At 45.8% G+C, this 17,819-nt stretch overlaps 1 long non-coding RNA gene across 1 annotated transcript; it reads left to right on the forward strand.

The window, feature by feature from the left end:
• Window positions 1-8,923: 8,923 nt before the first annotated feature.
• On the forward strand, window positions 8,924-17,763 carry LOC134425037 (uncharacterized). Its single transcript, XR_010029577.1, has 4 exons — window positions 8,924-9,066; window positions 10,448-10,614; window positions 14,653-14,768; window positions 17,485-17,763. It is a non-coding gene; the product is annotated as an uncharacterized LOC134425037 (long non-coding RNA).
• The last annotated feature ends 56 nt before the right edge of the window (window positions 17,764-17,819 follow it).

A 17,819-nucleotide genomic window follows, 5' to 3' on the forward strand; every position in this document is an offset into this window, starting at 1 on the left:
TGTCCAGGGGTCCATTGCCCACCGCTGTCCCCAGAGGGCTGACACGAGAGCAGGCAAGCACAGCAGCTTGTGCCCAGGTTTGTGGCAGCTCTGAGAACAGGAAACTCTCTAGACAATTGTTCAGAGAGGTGTAGGCAGGGCACCATTTGCAAGCAGAGACTGAAAAGCAAGAAATCTTTTCCAGCCCAAAGTGACCCCAACCCTTTTTGTTGTCTGCAAGGTATCTTACCTTGTCTCTGATCTCAACAATGCTTCTTTTTCAGAGAAAGGCTTCTTTTGGCACTTAAGCATCAAAATCAAGCACTCAGCAGCCAAGTTCTCAAAAGTGTAAGTGCTGCTGAGAAGGAAGGATGCTCCCTGAGCCCAAACGTTCCCATGCCCCTGTGTTATGGTGTTTTTCTCTGCTCTGGCTCTGCAGAGTTTTCCTCCTGGGCTCCTGTCTCTTTCCATGTACCAGCTTGCTCAGTGAACCATTATTCACCCTCTTGCTGTTCCTGGTTGTGCAATGTGAGCCCCTGTGCCTCACTCACTGCTCACTATTCAAATCCTGCTCCCAACACAGAATTATTCATTTCCTTGGGAGTGCTGTTCTGGCACTGATGACAGGCAGTAGCAAATTTTATTCTTCACATTCCCCTGTGAGGTGTGGGGGGTGGCATTTGCTTGGGTTCTAGATGACGTTTGAGGCAGAGAGAAATCATGTTGAAGGGTCCTCACCAGCTCTGGGTTTGGACACGATGTGTGAGCGGTCATGGTCCCTTGCAGTGCTGCAGCTCCTTACAGCCCCACTGTCTTCAGATCCCCCCAGGAACCTGGTGAATGCAGAATGCGTTTTAGTGATGATCTGGGAACCTTTTACCCAAGTGATTTGCCTAATTCTGCTCAAAAATTCTGTGGCAGAGGCAAGGATTTCACTGACACTTTTTCCAGGTTGGTTTTCAGCTGCCTTAACTGGTTCTCTTTCTGATTTCCTCCTTAATTCCCTACATGCTACCCATCTCCGGCAGCAAGTGGAGCAGGAGCTATCAGGTTATAGCTGCCATCACCTTGCAGCCTTTATTCACCCCTTAATAAGGTCTTGCCTGCATGCTGATAGAAAGTGAGGAGACAAGGACGTGGCGATAAAATTGGTGATAAATGTTTTTGTGGGGCCACAATAAATTGACAGACAGGTCATCAGGTCTGTGTCTTCTCTGGTTCCTTCCAGAATGGTTTCATTTGAATTAATCTAAACCAAAAGAGTAAATAAAACCTCAAGGCAAACCAGACTATGGCAGGCCTTTGACATGAAATTTTCTGCTCGAGTGATGAAAGTTTGGCAAAGATTTCAGCAAGTCTTGGCATCAGGGCAGAGCTGCAGCACCAACCCTGAGAGCCACGTTTGACTGCTGGAGTGACCTCATAGCGTTTTGCAACCAAAGAAAGTGAGATGAGACAGTGATATTAAAGGTATTAAATCATTAAAGATTGCAGGAGTGGTAATCTGTGGTTCAAAGGCTGGTGGAGATGCTGGAGATAGGGCTGAGCACTGCATCCATCAGCTGGGACACCGCTGTGCCTGGGGCTCTTGGCCTCTACAGCACAAGATTCCCCAAGAGAAAGCTGGGCTGAGGCTCTGCAGCTCTCCTTTCATTTCTTATGATGGATTTCTGGGTGTGGAAGTAGTTTAGAACTAAAATGGAAACCCTCCCATGCAGCTTTTAAAAATAAACAGGCCTTAAAGGGAAAGCTCTGCTTGGGCAGAAGTGGGGCTGGCCTGACTCAGGGACTCGTGGTGTGATCACTGAGGTGAGGGGTAGGAAAGGAAAGTGGAACAAGTTCTGCCTTGAAAAAGGCAATGGGAGTCAGGGAAGAGAGTGTGTTTGAATGGGGGATGGAGTCATGGCAAGGGGACGTTCCAGTGAAGAAGGAAACACTGCTCAAGAGATGCTGGTGATGTGCCTTGGCTGTGTGCTCCTGCATAAACCAGAGAAAAGCTGGGACACAAAACTGGGATGTGATCAGCAGGTAAGGGTTCTCCAGCTTCAGGATTCATCAGTGTGGGTCCAAACCCATTACCAAGCCTAAAGCAATGGCTCTGTTTCCAGTGAAAAGTACTAATCACAGAAATCCTTTATCCTGCAGATCCCAAAAAATGGAATAACCCCTTCAAGGCTCCCCTCTGGATGGGAAAACACTGCTTGGTTCAGCTTTGCATCAGCACAACTCTTCCCCCAGCACATCCTTTGGGACAGGTAGGAATAATATCCATCAGTTCCTTTTAATTGTTGGGCAATAGGGAAATTTTCACCACTGGATATATATATATATTGCTCTTAAACTTTTCCTCTAAAAGGTCTCCTGTTTAGAGAACAGAGTAACAGCCATCCCTTAATATAATATATTTAAACATCATGATAAAAGTCCTCTCTGGGGAATTTAACAATATACTATTCCACCAACATTATAATGGATGGTTTTCTTCTTTTAAATGCCTTGCCATTAAAGTTTAATGAGCAATACTTACTTTCATTCTAAACTTATTTTTCTCCTTGACAGATTGGATACTTAGTTTGGATTTGTTAACATTGCTGGTCATAAAAATGTCTGCTTCAAATAAACTGATAGATACTGTCCTTAGGAAATTGGGCTTTGATGCCTTATTTGATTTCCATGGCAAAGTTCAGATTTCTTTTTTGGAAAAAGTGAGGTACTGTACAGAGAAAGCTGAGAACCTCATGCCCCTTTTTATTTTCCAGAAATTTCAGTTTATATCAATTTCAGTTTTTATCATTTTTTTCTATTTATATCAAATTTCAGTTTATACTATTTCTGTGTAGCTCAGAAAAGTTCTAACTCACACGGGACTTTTTAACAATGAGGGGGCATTTGTGGAATTTTCAATGGAGCTTTGACTTTCTCTCTTCTAATCCTTTAAGAATATGTACCAAGAATAACCAGAAATGAAATTGCAACAAAAGCTCATGTCTTTACATCAGGGTTATTTATGGCATCACACATCTTAACCAACAGTCTGGTTAATGTCCTTCACAGTGTTTCCAGTCCTCGTGGTTTTACTTTCAATCTCACAATATTACTATTTCTCCTTATTCTGCAGTTTCCTTCCAAAAATTTATTCTTGCCATAGATTTGGAAAGGGAAGGCTCACCTTATGAATTCTCATGCTTTAAGACAAGTAGTCATTTATTTTGAACCTTAAACCAAAAGAAGCTGCAAAGAAGGAGGGATGAACCTGACATGATTTTTCTTACATTCAATTTGTCCTTCCTCTGACATATTCAGACTCTCTTGGAAGAGTCTCTGTGATGGTGACAAGCCTTGTGCTTCAGGAACAAACAGGGAGGAAAATCTCCTTGACCCCCTTAGTGCCTGATGGCTGAGAGTGTTGTTAAGAGTTACAGCAGAGAAACAAAGCCAGTGATTCAAAGGCTTGCAAGAAATATTCACGGGGGGGGCAAAAATGCTGAGCAAGGACGTTCAGAATTTCTTTACCATCATTTCCTTCCAACAGCTGCTGTCGTTACCCTCTGCTCCAGAGCTGAGCTGCAGCACCTAGCAAGGAGCCTTTTCCCAGCTCAGACAAGGGCAACAGGTAATTGGGATTTGAAGACACTGGCAAAGAAAAAAGCAGCCCACAAATAGCCGGCAGAAAGCCCTACAACAGCGCAGCAAACATTTCCTAATTTACTGCAATGCCAGAAGATGAGTCACCCCAGTGTTCCTGTTGCATAATCTTCCCCAAAGCTCAGGAGAGTGAAACCAGAGAAGCAAAGGTCTCGCTGGGCTTTCAGTGACATTTATGTTTAGACTGAACTTTCAGTTAGGAAAGTGTGAGTTTTTCTCTGATGACAAAGGAGGGGGAACCGATAGAGTAAGGTGTTCTTTCGGAAATGATAAACTCCTGAGTGTACAGATTGTCACCTCCCTAAGCCCCCAGCCGGAGCACGGGCTCTTCTGCCCTTCCTGACTCCCAGACAGGTCTCCCCATGACCTGCTCAGCCTGCCTGGTCCCCGGGGAGCACAGCTGGGCCCCGAGAGCCTAAAACCCCTCCAGACAAAGCACGGCCATCCCTCAAGGCTGGCTTAGCTCACAGAAGGATCGTGGGGCTCCCCAGACCTTTCAGTGGCTGCAGGAGGGCTGGAAACTCCTGACACGTGTTTGCTGTGCCTCGGCATCGTGCCGGGGTAGATCCAACCCTTCCAAAGCAGCAGGATCCCCTGGCATGCAGGGAGCCCCGGGCACACACAGCTGTGCTGCCTGTGCAGTCACAGGGAATCCCACCTGGGACAAGGGAGTCAGGGCAGGCAGCAAGGTCACTGCTGCACAGCCCCTGAGAGGTGTTACTTATATACTGCTGGGTATTTTAGGGGCTAATCCACTTTTTATTCTTTAAAATCAAGTCAGGTGAATTAGGGAATGCTGCTCATCTTCAGAGGAATGTCAGGCTGAGGGCTGCATTCCTGCTGGGCTGTGTTATCCTGGGTTAGTGCCTGGTGCCAGGCATTTTTCTGTGCTGATTTGGTGAATGTTGTTTCAGAGGAGCCGGAGTGAGCAGCACAGGACTCCTCCACACCTCAGCAACTTTCTGCTCTCTGTTCCACCAGAGTGAACCAGGTTAGTTCCTCCTTCTGGGCACCATTACTACAGGCAATGTAATTTCTTCCTCTCTCTGTTGAGAGTAGAAGAATTTCCTTTATTCAGAGAGACAAAAAAAAAAAAAAAAAAAAAAAAAAAAAAAAGCGCCGAGTATTCTGAGGGTAGTTTTGTAGTTTTGTTTTTCTCAGCATTTTTGTGGGATTTCCAGGGCTGTTTCATGTCCCCCTCCCTCCAGCTGATGACCTAAATGAGCTGCCGATGGCCAAAGCATTTGTGGAGTACTCGTGTGGAAGAAATGCCCTTTTGGGAAGGGAAGGGAGGTCCTGAGCACAGCCTGGGCTCTGCAGGCCCTGGTTCAGGCAGAGCCATCTCCTCCCTGCAGCAGGGAATTTCTCCTGCTGGCTGCTGCCCCGTGCTCTGCCCTCTCACCAGGGCTGGATGTGCCCTCTGCATCCAAGCATGGATCAAACAATCCACGGGCCTGGCCTCGAGGAGGAGAGAGGGAGATCCCCAGGTGCCCAACAACAGCTGCTGGAGAGAGGCACGGGTAATCCCGAAACTGAAGAGGCTTTAGGGTTTGAGAACAAGAGGACACGGCGAGGGCAAGCTCAGTGCCACGGGGAGCACTGGGAGCCAAGCTCAGTGACACGAAGGTTCCTCACGTTTTTCAGCAGAGACCACAAAGCCAAGAGGCAGCTGCCTGTGGCTGAGAGAGGCTGCCTGACTCACCAGCGTGCCACCATGGCATGGGAGAGTGCAGGGAAGCACAGCTCCATCCCTCCCAGCCAGGAGCAGGAGCCCTGCCAGAAAGGGGAACAAAAACTCATCAACTCAACCACAGCTGTGGTAGAGAAAGGAAGATGGGGTTTCACAGCCTCTCTGCTCGCACATGAGGGCTGCACAGCACAGGGAGGGAGGGTAACCCCACACTGCTCCCAGCCTCACACCATTCCCCAGTGGAGCTGAAGGCTTGTGGTTTTTGGGTAGGGATGGGATGGAGCAGGCAAAGGCATTGAGGCGTGGCTGCCTCCTACATCCCTAAAGCCATTGCATTAAATGGAGTCATCCATGAGCAGAAAACACCAACTGGGTGAATTGTGGAGGTACAGGTTCAGCTGACAGCCTGAACAGAGAGAGCAAGGGCCTGTGGTGGTGCAGATGATGCTGAGATTGTTCTGATCTGATCTGTCAGTGGCACAGCAAAAGGGAAATAATGAGTATACATGGATTTAGAATCTACCTGAGAGGCTATAATTCCTACCATAAATGATTCCTGTCATGTCTGTGCACTGAAGGTTCCATGTAAGGAGAGCAGCTCTCCAAAAGCAGGATTGTGCACAGCTCCCTCAGAGGTACAGAGTGGTTTGGAAATGATGGGGGTACCAACCCAAAAGGAAACTTTCTCAATCCTAGATATTCTGCATGAAAATACTTGTGGAATTTTGGGAGGGGAGGAGGGAAATGTCTTCAGAGTTGCTGAAGGACTGATCATTTTCAGTGCTAAGCTTGAAGCAGGTGTTTGTGGCCAAGTTGTTAAACGGTTTCTGATGGATGGTGGCACCACCTTAACTGCAGCAACAATGGCAGGGGCTGCTGAGGCTCTGTGCTCAAAGCAGCTGGGGCTGCAGAAATGGGAAACAGCCTCTTGTTTGTTCCTCATTCTGAAGCAGGGAGGGCATATGTGCCTCCCGTGGCACAGCCCCTTCCTCTTGTATCCTCTAATCTGTGATCTTCAATATCCTGTTTTAACTGGAAGTCGAGGCTTTAGCTTCATAAGGCTGCCTACAAACTGGGAGGATGAAACTGAAGCAGGGCATGGATGCACATCAACTTCAAAGTCCTGCAAAACAAACACGTGTTCAAGTATTCACTCAAATCTATTCTGTATCAAGAAAAAAAGTATAAAGATGATTCAGTGTTTTGATCAGCAAAGGGAGATTTAAGCATACACTTAATTAATTCAGAAATTTTGTGCCCAAGGGCTGCTCCAAAAGTGTTACAAGATGTTCCTTTTTACAGAAGATCTCTTAGAGAATTCTCTTTGCAGAGTCTCATGTTATTCTATTTTAATTCATTACAGGCTAGACTTTGCCACTTCCATTAATGCAAAACCATCCCTTCATGTCGAACTGAAAATAGCTAAAAGCAAAACCCTAATTTAACCCTTAAAACAAGCAGAGTGCTGAAGGCACTGTTACAGAGAGGAGGCTGTGCCTGTGCTCTGTTTGATCTGTGCTAACTGGGGGCTGTTCAGGCCTGGGACATGCCTTGTTCACTGGAAATCAAATTGCACCCTGTCATAACAGTCTATTAACAGCCCTGAATTTCTGCAGAGCTTCACCTCTTTGCTAGAAGATAACATTTCTCTTTCCTCCCAAGGATAAAATAGCTTCCTTTCTTGCAGCCCTGCATATAATGGTGCTATTGCTTGACAGGGATGTCAACTTCCCTTGACTATTAAGGAGAGGGGAAATGTCTTTGTTACACATTTCTGTTCTCCTTTCATCCTCTTCAGAGAGGCCCCCAGCTCGATCTAAACAAAATAAAACCAGGGTATCAGTTAAAAACAAAACCATTTTGAAAACTCTTTGATCTCCCTGGCTTCCTGTTAAATATACAATCGACTGTTTCTCCACATCCTTGACCACTACAGATCTGATTTTCTCTGCAGTTTATATTGACTTTGGCACCACACAAAATTAACATATCATTGGCTATAAAATCTCTTAAAGGCAAAGAAATCCAACCCCTCCTCAGCTTCACCTTTGCCTCTCTGTGTTCTCTGCTTTTCAGTCTTGCCACCCACCCTTCTGTTTGTGTACAGGGAGCCTGGGGTTGGAGCCTGTCTGTTGTCAGACTCCTGTTTGTGACTCCTGCCTGTCCATCAGCCCTGTCCCCAGGCCAGCACAGACTGGTAGCTCTGGAAAACACCAGCATCTCTTTTGCTCTCAATCTGCACATCTTTTTCCCCCTCAGAAGTTCCTCCTGCCCTGCTCCACCAGCACTGTACCAGGGACTCTGCTGGCTTGGGTGTCTTTTTCCACCCCTGCCCTTGCCTCGCTCCGTCCTGTGGATGGGGAGGAGCTCTGGGTACCCTCCCCACGTCCCACCACCCCCCCTGCAAGGCTGGGCCTGGCTGCCCCCATCCTTCCCTTCCTCCTCACCCCTTCTCTTCCTGTGCTGCTGGTTAACACTCACTCCATGATCTTGGAGAGCTTTTCTTAATGGTTCTGTGATCCTGTGCAGCTCAGCTGCATCTCAGCCCTGCCCTTCTCCCTTTGCAGAATTTCAGCTTTTCCACTCTATTCACAAGGAATTTCTTCTCTCTCAAAGGGCTTTATGCCTTCATCCTCACCCCATTGTCATTTGAACAATCCACTGCCTTTTTTTCTTTTTTTTTCCCCTTTGAGAGGGTGACAATGGGTGGATGGGAATGGGATAGTTTGCTGTCAGTTTTCTGCTCCTTGAATGTATCTCAACTATCCAGTGTTCATCAATTTTGGTGCATTAATGACTCAGACAACATTTACTAATGATTTAGGCTGAGGAGGGAGTTCTATCTGATAGAGATGAATAGATTGTAAGGTATTTAGGTCTCACTGTACTTGTGCAAAGCACTGCACATAATCTATGGAGTTCTACAAGTAGCAACAGGAAGTTTAATCCTCTGTACTGGCAAACTGGTGACTTGGTCTCTTCCAGCATTAATGACACTGAAGAAATACAAAACGTTGTAGCTTTCAGGACTAACTGCTCCATTAAGTGTAGCATTCTGAGCAAGAGAAATGTTTGCACACAATGGAAAGTCACATAACGCTGCTCCATGCACAGATCAGATAAATTGTTCTGTAGCTTCAGTGACAGCAGAGACAAAAGGCTCTGTCTCCCTCATTGTAGCACTAACATTTGGGTGGCTGCCTCCACATTTCTGCCCTGACTTGAGGCCTCTCCACATCCCAAAAACAGGGAGGGAACATTGTTTCTCATTCCTCAGGTAGCCCCAAAATGGGCCAGGGCCTGAAGGGGCTGGGAGGGTGGGATGGATCTGATGGGATGGAGATCTGGAGGCTTCAGACTCAGGAGATCCTCCGGTCACAGCTCAGGAGTCTTTGAGGAAAACACAATTCTCAGAACTGGCAGAAGACCTACAAACAAGCTGACTCATTTCAGACATGCCTCAATCTCCACCTCAGCAAGCCTGGTTAAATTCTTAGGAAACAACGCAGAAAGCAATGCAAACCCCAAACCAGAAACCAGAGTTGCAGACAACCATCTTTGCAAATTTAGTTTCTAACCTGGCTTCCTTTCTTTCAGGAATGGAGCAGCTCTTTGGGAAGCTCTGTGAACCCCTTTGTTTGTCATGGCTGCTCCTGGGCAGTGATGGCACAGGAGTGAGGGAGTCACTTCTGAGGCAGCTTCCCTAAAAGAAAGGTCAGCCACGAGGTCACTCCCTATGGACCAGAGCTCAGGTATGGACCTGTTCATTAACCTTTACCTAGCAGCACATTCCACATCCTGTAAGTGGGCAGCATAGTGAAATTTCTGCCTACAGTGATCATTATTAATATTTTCTGTATTGTTATAAAAATATCCTTACTTTCAGGAATTTGCCTACACCACAAAATTATGCAATATTTCAAGGGATACTGAAATATATACATATTTTGAAATATGAATGTGAGAAAACAAGGAATTGATGGACATTTAATAACTGACATACAGCATTCTGTTTTTTTCAACCCAAGGACGTTCAAACTCTCCACCAGCCAGGGAAGCTGTGGCTGCCCCACCCCTGGAAGTGTCCAAGGCCGAGTTGGAAAGGGCTTGGAGCAACCTGGGATAGTGGAATGGGATGAGCTTTAAGGTCCCATTCTGGGATTCTTTACAAACCCTGATTTCCTGCCTGTGATGGGTTTTGTATCAGGCCCCCCAGAATAAAGAAGCCAGATCTCTTTTCCCAGCTCCCTCATTGCACCAGAGGCACAAATTACATTTTATTTTCTGCAAGCTGGGGAGTTGCAACCAGCTCTGGTGCCTTTGGGGTAGGCGGGGAAAGAAGTGCGGCTGATTCTAAATAAAAGTTACTGTCAGATCAACCTTGATAGCAGATAATGGCAGTGATCACATGGGAATAAAGACTCAGGCTCTGGTTTAATCATCACTCCCTATCAGCTGCACTGATGCAGTTCTGCATGACTAAGTCAAATAAATGTTAGGTAACTGAAATTATCTCCTTGCTTTGTACTCCCCCCTCCAGTACCCACAGTTTGTTTCGGGGACTTTGAAATAGGGAAATCTGTAAAGGACATCTGTGAGTGCTGATAACAAACAGGACAGGGTTTTTGTGAAGAGGTAGCTGAAGTTAAGCTATGAAAGAGAATTCCAGAGGCAAGAAATAGTCCTAAGGTCATAAAAATCACGTGTTCCTTTGAAAATTTCTATCAAGGCTGTACCCAGCTGCCTAAATTGGCTTCCATTCACTTCACAGGGTCTCTCTAAGTGCTGGAGCACGTGATCTTCAATTCTACTCCCAAAAACTCGGTAGGGGAAAGACCACCAATATTGAAAAAATGACTGACACATTACAGAAACCCCTGTAACTAGTGGTGTGACATTTTCATTTTAAAAGACCCCCAAAATCTCATATTGAAACCAATAGGAAGCCTCATGCAGGCAGTCCTGAGGTTTGGCTTGAAATCTTGATCCAGATCCAAGTTATGCTGGTTAGTTTATCCTAAAAGAAAGAATAAATGTGTAGGATCCTAATGTGTTCCAATAAAGCAGCATCCTTAATTTGTTCAGTATCTCAGGTAAATTAAAAATTAATAATTAATTGGACTTTCTCCACAGCTCTGGTTTCTTTTGCAATGCCCGTACCCCTCAGGAGCTGACTGCAAGCTCACACAGGTGATGTTCCTTAAATCCTTAACTCCCAGAAGGACAGAATTGCAACAGAACCTCCACTTTCAGCTCACCTCAGCTCACCTCATCTCATCTCTTACCTGGGCCAGGACAAGGTAGGAAACATGACCCCTTTGACACCCAGCAAAAGCTGAAGGAAGGAAACGACACTATTATTATTATTATTTTAATTTATTTGCTAAATTTCAGACCCATTTGAACAGGTTTCACTCAGGAGTTTTCAGTGTTTGAGTTGGTACTTCTGCCTTTAGCCCCCATAGCAAGGACTACTCTGTGTATTTAAACTGAATTTGATTTAAGTTTAGTTTTAATTTAGGGCAGCTTGCCCAGATTTCTTTCCCCTCTGCTGACAAACTTGGCAATGCTTTTACAGGGCCCAGAGAGCATTTCAGCCTCTCTTGCAAAGAGCCTTCACACAAAGCACTTTATTTCCCCCAGAACAAATAAACAAGGAGTAAACATCCCTCCTCTTACACACACAGAACATTTCCTTGTCATTCTCTTCCCATTTGTGCCATTTCTACTGCCCAAGTGGGACTTGAGCTTTATGAAAATGTTATGAAAAGGCAAAGCTGCATTTTTGCAATAGTAAGGACTCAAAAGAAAAAAATAAACCCAAGGTTTTTTGTATGTTTGCATGCACAGCTTGTGGACTCCCTCCAGTTCAGCTGTGTTTGAGGATCCCAACAGTAAAGGGACTGTGCTCTGTTCAAAATGCAGTGAAACCCCTGGAAGGGGAGAGCAGGCAGATTGGGGTGGTTTGATTTCCCCCTTTTTTATCTTGAAGAATGCACTTTCTTGGGTTACACATTAAACTGTCAGGAGGCAAAATCAACACTTGGGATTCTACAGGGAGCTGGAAACATTGCTCCACACAGCATGGCCATGCAGAGCTTCTCCCACACATCTTCAAGTTGTTTCCCTTATCTAACCAAGCTATGTATAAATATTAACATATTATTCATGGGCAAATAATTCCATGCCACTCCTTGCTGCTGCCTTAGAGTATTCTTGGTTGAAATGAAAATGACAGTCCTTTTGTGAGGCCTTCAATGCATTTTAGGTTAAAAGAATTGAAGAAAAAAAAAAGAGAGAAAGGGTAACTTAAATAAGTAAACCTCAAAAATGAAGAAGTGGCCTTTAACTGTTGGTTTTAATGTAGGGGAGCCACCACCACATAAAAACTACTGACTGAACTCTATAGTAATAGCAATTAGTCAACTCCCACTTGACTTGGGTGAGGTAGGGCTGGGATCCAAAGGATTTGCTCCCTGCTGTGTGCATGGATGATCTTGTGAGCAGTCTCAAGCTCAGCCCAGGTTCTGCACAAGTCTTGGCCCAAGCAAAGTCAGGCCCAGAGTTTGAACGTGATCAGGATCTCCCTGCAGTGCTGGGAGGTCAGTTTGGCCAGGCTGTTTCTGTTTCCCAAAACTGGTGGGACTGACCTCTTCATTACAGGTGAATTTTTTCATTAAATTGTTCCTTGAGAATATCCCTTGCTCACAAGGAAAAGTGTGTTCCTCCAGAAGAGGATTCTTCTTGCAGAGGGCCAGACATGCCAGCAGTTGTGGACAAGAAGCCACTGCAAGTGGAACATTGAAAACAGGAGCTTATTCATAAAAATAATGTATTTATATTTACTCCTTTAAAGCCTTTGCTCAGGAGCTTTTTTAAAGTTCAGCTGGATAGAAAATGCCCATTTCAAAACCAAAGCAAAGACTTTAACAGATGTGCCCTGGCGAAGAAAAAGGGTGCAGACACAGCAAGGAATTGAGAAACGACAGACAGTCATATATGGACACGGGTAAGGAATCTCAAATAAATGTTTGTGGCTAGAGCTGGAGTTTTTGTGCTACCTGCAATGAGCCTCTGGTTTTGGGGCCTGGCCTATTCCTCTCTTTTTTCCTGACTGCAGCTTTTGGTGCTTTTTTTATTACAGCAGACAAGGGAATCTCAGCAGCACCTCGCTCCCTCCAGCAACCAGGGCAGGGACGCATCTCATGAGGAGCACTGCCCCTAAAACTGAGAATTTGGATTTTATTTCTTAGCCATATTAAACCCCATGAAATTCCAGGTTGCCAGAGTGGGACAGGGCCATGTTTGTCACACTGAGAGCAGCCTGACAGCAGCTCCTTGTATGCAAAGTCTGGGCAGGGCTGAGTATGCAGGTGCTGCCTCCTCACACCCAGGTGCTGAAAATCCTCCACTGCATCCCTCAGGATATCAGCACATCCCACTGGGTGGCCACCCTAGTGACAGTTTTATCTCCAGCCTAATTAAAAGCATATTAATTTCAGGCTGTTAGCACATTTGGAAAGATTAGATCAGGCCTTATCCCAGTGATTGTGGCTCAGGAGAGGGCTCAGCCTCAGGAGGCTTTTGTGTCCCTGTGTGTCCCTTTCTGTGCTCTGACAGCCATGCAGGAAAGAAGCTGGAGTGTCCTCATCAAGATCTTTTATTTTCTCTTATGAAATTCCAAAACCAAACAAGGAACTGTCCTCCAGACTATCACCGTCCGTCTCCCTTCATACATTGGACACTTGCAAACCGTGCCAGGACTCCCCATGTAAGAGCCTATTAAGATTTCAAAGCCAAGCCTCTGGAAGGAGGAGGGAAAAGCAGAGCTGGGATTCCCTATGAAGGTGTTTGTGAGGAGGAGGCCCTGCCTGGAGGGATGTGCCATAAGGGGTTTGTGAGGAGAGCCGTGTGGCCCTGCCCAGCAGGATGTGCTGAGTTAGTGAAGCAGAGCTGGGATTCCCTCTGCACCCTCTGAAAGTGTTTGTGAGGAGAGCTGAGGGGCCCTGCCCAGCAGGATATGCTGAGTTAGTGATTGTCAGATTTCAAAGCCAAGCCAAGAAAAAAGGAGGGAAAAGCAGAGCTAGGATTCCCTCTGAAGGTGTTTGTGAGGAGGGCTGAGGCCCTGCAGGATGTTCTTTGAGGGGTTTGTGAGGAGGGCTGAGGCCCTGCCCAGGAGGATGTGCCATGCCAGTGAAGCAAAGCTGGGATTCTCTCTGGAGGTGTTTGTGAGGGGCTGAGGCCCTGCAGCCTGTCCCATAAGGGTTTGGTTTGTGAGGGGGGCTGAGCCCTGCCCAGCAGCATGTGCCATGGCAGTGAAGCAGAGCTCGGCCACTTCCTGTACAGCTGCGAGTGCCCCGAGCAGCCCCGACCCCAGGGGAGCAGCCAGGGCCCCCCAGCTCACCACAAACACCCCCTGAGGCCCAGGCTGCCTCACATCTCACTGAGACACACAGGGGAAAACTCACATTTCCTGGGAGATCACTCGCCTGCCCCAGCCTCAACACTGCCCTTTCTCTCTCTGCCGAGACCTGTACAGTTCATAAAGGAAATCACGAGGGAATTGTTATTTGCAGTGGATAATTTCAGTTCTTCTTCAGAGCAGCTCTGTCCTGTGCCCCACATGGGCCATGGGAAGGCTACTCAGAGGTGTAAATCAGAAGCAGAGAGGTTTAGGAGCGCAGGAGTGGCCTGTCCATGGCTCTCCAGGGAGGTCAGCTCCAGTTCAGGAGCGCCTACACAAATAACTGCCAGGAACTGGGAGAGTGTTTCAGAAGGATCACTCTGGACGTGCTGCTGCCTTGTATTTTTTCCTTAGGCAAGAGGTGCTGCCGTGGTAACAGAAAGGATTCTGGCTTAACTAGAAGTGGTTGTGTGCTTTTTGCACCACTGAGGCTCTTGGAACATGCAGGTGAATTGGCTTGTGTGTATGAAGCAATAGGAATTTCCAACAAAACAACTTTTTATTGTGTGTGCATGTTTTCTCATCTGCAGAGAAGAATAGTTGTGGTACCCTGCAAGGATTTGACTGAGCTGTGTATTTCACAGAGCTGACATTACTGCTGAAGACATTAACTTAGAAAGGCCTCGCTTTTTTCATGACTCACGCCAGAAACTATTTTCCCGTAGGTTTGTTCTGAGTGATTAAGATAGGTTTGCTTGCATATAAATGCTGTTCTACACATATAGATATATATATTACCTTCATCAGGGAAAGCTCCCACACTTTCCCTTGTTTATGCACATTATACATGATTTAGGTTCCAAGTTAAATGTCACAGCCCTTATTTACAAGGTAAGCAATGAAGATAACCCAATTTAAAACTCCTCATTTTCAGTGCTGCCCATCTCACCCTTCATGGAGAACACTGGACAAGAGGAGTTGAGGCCACCAGCCTGTCTGCTGTGAGCTTCCCAGCTTGTCCACCTGGGAATTGCAAAATTCCATGTACAGGTAGGAAATTACATTTAATATTTCAGCCAGTGAGGTAGAAATGGGGGCAGCACCTCAGAAACTGCTTCTCAACCACTCCCTGATTTTCAGCCCAGCCACAGTGGCACGTTGGGAGCTGTTGGAGCAGGCAGCCGGCTCCCTCAGAGCCCGAGCCCAGGCAGGGAACAGCGTGCTCTGGCCACGCTGCTTCCATCCTGCCTGTCCCAGCTCGCCCTGAACACCTTCCTGTCTGCCCCAAAAATCCCTTCTTGCTACTCAAAGGATGCAAAGGGAACGTGGAGCAAAGCACACAACAATTCTTCAGTCTCTGAAGCCGTTAAAAATATTTTGGATAAAGGTACATATATGCACAGCTGAGCTCCAGTGAACACCTTCTTGTTTCTCATGCTAATTTGATATTGTTCCTAAAGCAGAGCCTGATTTTTCTCTTTGTGAAAGGAGAATTTTAATCCTGGTCCTATTCATTAATCATATCAAAACCCAAGGTATGCAGATATTATTTTTTCAGTAATTTTAAGGTGCTAGTGTATTAGTAAAAGGTTAAGAAATGCAAAAGAGCTGTAAAGGGTTTGGGTTTTTTTTCTTGAAGTGTTTAGTTTCCTCACATTATTGCAGACTACATATATCTTTATTTCTCAGTAAGAGCAGACTGTGGCCCTGAACCTCTACAATTCCAAATACAAGAAAAGATAATGACTTTTTAAAAGTAAAGAACAAATTGTTCCACAAAAAATGAGCACAATCACAAAAAAGAAGCATAAACTTCTCCTGCCTAGTGGTGGCTTCCAAGACGTCAGACATTTTGTAAACCAGCAATCGGATCCAGACCATGCAGAATTGGGACGGTCCTGCTTTTCCTGTTAATTTTTCCACCATGAGTGTCCAAAACTCTCAGAAATAAAGGATTACTGTCTAGGGGTTCAGAAAGTAATATTTTCATAGACCAGTTCTTTCTGACAGGTAACCCCAGCAAGCACACAAGCTGTTCCATTAAATATCATGTCCTTAAGTATAGAAATGTATCCCACATCCCAAGCCCAATTGTTTGTTTGTTTTCAGGAGTGTTTTCAGTGCTGCTGTGGCCCAGAGTTTAGATCAGTGGTTTAGCTGCCTACACCTCATTTCGAGGTTGTAAGCAAGAGACCCAGTTTGGTTTAGTGTTTAGCAAATTATCTTCACCCTTTTGCCACTAAATCACTGTACAAGCACAAGCAAACCACTCAGCTCTTCCTCTCCTTCCCCTTATTCAAATGTACCCAGACCATGACTTGTGATATGACTGTGAGGAGTGAAGATCAGCCCATGAACATGGACAGAAAATTCTAGAAGCTCTGCTGAACCAAGGTCACAGCATGAATTGTGAGTGTAGAGATGGGATTTGAGTATTATCAAAATTTTTCTGGATGAAAAAAGCATGGAATAGTGCCCGTGGTTTTCTATCTAAAACAGCCAGAAAGAAATGCTGTTCCCCAGAACAGAAATCTGCTCTGAGATCACCCTGGTGTAATATGGACTTAGCAGGTCTGAGGCAGGTCCTTCAGCCTTTGGGCTTGCAAAATGTGCTGGGGCAAGAATTGACAAAACAGAAAAAGATTATTTAACTTCACCCCATTTCAAAATGTAGTAAGAATGTATTTCTGCATTTAAAAAAATTTGACTTCCCCATCTGTGTTTCACTTGGTTGACATATTCAAGCCATTTTCTGGAGTTGTGAACAACTTTTAAATCAGAGTTCAGACCCTTAAATAATCACAAACTATCAGAAACTTGGCCTTTTCAGAAAAACACAAATATACAGCAAGTCGACAGCACCAGCAAGTCAGTAACTGAGGCATCCTGCTTTTAGTGTAAATAGTATCAGTAATTTTATTTGCAGTGCTTTAGAGGTATTGAGAAGATATTTCCTTAAACGATGTTGGGATCATCATCTACAGGGGTTCCACATCTTTGTACTTCAGGCATCTCAACCAAAGCAGCCAAAAACTGGGTCAAGGCAACAGTCCAAAATTTTAGTGGTGAGCCTCCAAAATTCAAGACACTCAGGGAATGCATGTTGGGGAATAATATGAGAATGCTGAAGGAAAAAAAAAAAAAAGAAAGACATATTTAATTTGCATCCAATATTAATATTTCAAAAATTGGTGCTGTCAGTTTGGAATAAAAGCCTGGGTTTGAAGTGCCTGTGAAAGCCAAGGCAGCTGCCTCAGAGCTCAGCCGCTGTCTGATGCCATCGGTTGCTGAGTTGCCAGGAGGCAGTGTGGATGGCTGGCCGCTCCAAATCCACAGGCACCCACAGGGAGCTTTGGGATGCCGCTGTCGAGGAGTCTCCCCCGGGTTACTCTGGATCCCGGAGTATGGGAATGTGGGTTGGCAACAACCCGCGGGTCTGGGAGCTGCCGAGCTGCCCCGCAGGCTTCCCAAATTCGGGCTCACCGCCGCCCCTTCTGATAGGATGGAGAAAACTGGGAAGCGTATCTCAGCTTGAAAACTCAGCATTCGGGAGCCAAGTCCCACAAAATTTCACCCTGTGGCTCCTGGGCAGCTGCTGCAGGGAGATGAGATGCAGCTGGACCAGATAAAAGGAACCAGCCTGGTTGGGGGCTCCTGCAGAATCACCAGGTGCCTGTGAGAGTCCTTGCTCAGCACCATTTTGGGGTAGTTTAAGAGAGAACTGCTGCTTTGAGTAGCTAAAGTTTATAATTATATGTTTTTTTAGGACCTGGGCTGCCTTTCAGCATCCTTGAGACTGGGGAGTGTGACAACCCAGTCTGCCCAGTGATGGAAAGTTAGAAACTGGAAATGTACCTGGATGCCACCCTGAGTCAGCCCAAACCGAAGCATCTCTACAAAACACCTAGATGTGAACAAACTGCCATCCTCTGACAAAAATATTCCGTCTGAGAATTTCTGACCAGCTGCGGCGGTAAACACCTCCAGGGTGTCCTTTTTGTCTGATACAGGGCAAAAATTATTCGGGTGCCTGTTGCTCGGGGTGGAAAGATGAGGGAATGGAATAGTAAATTAAAAGGGTTGGAACAAAAAGCAGCTGAT

This window comes from Melospiza melodia, chromosome 15, assembly GCF_035770615.1.
Source record: "Melospiza melodia melodia isolate bMelMel2 chromosome 15, bMelMel2.pri, whole genome shotgun sequence".
NCBI classification, from domain to species: Eukaryota; Metazoa; Chordata; class Aves; order Passeriformes; family Passerellidae; genus Melospiza; species Melospiza melodia.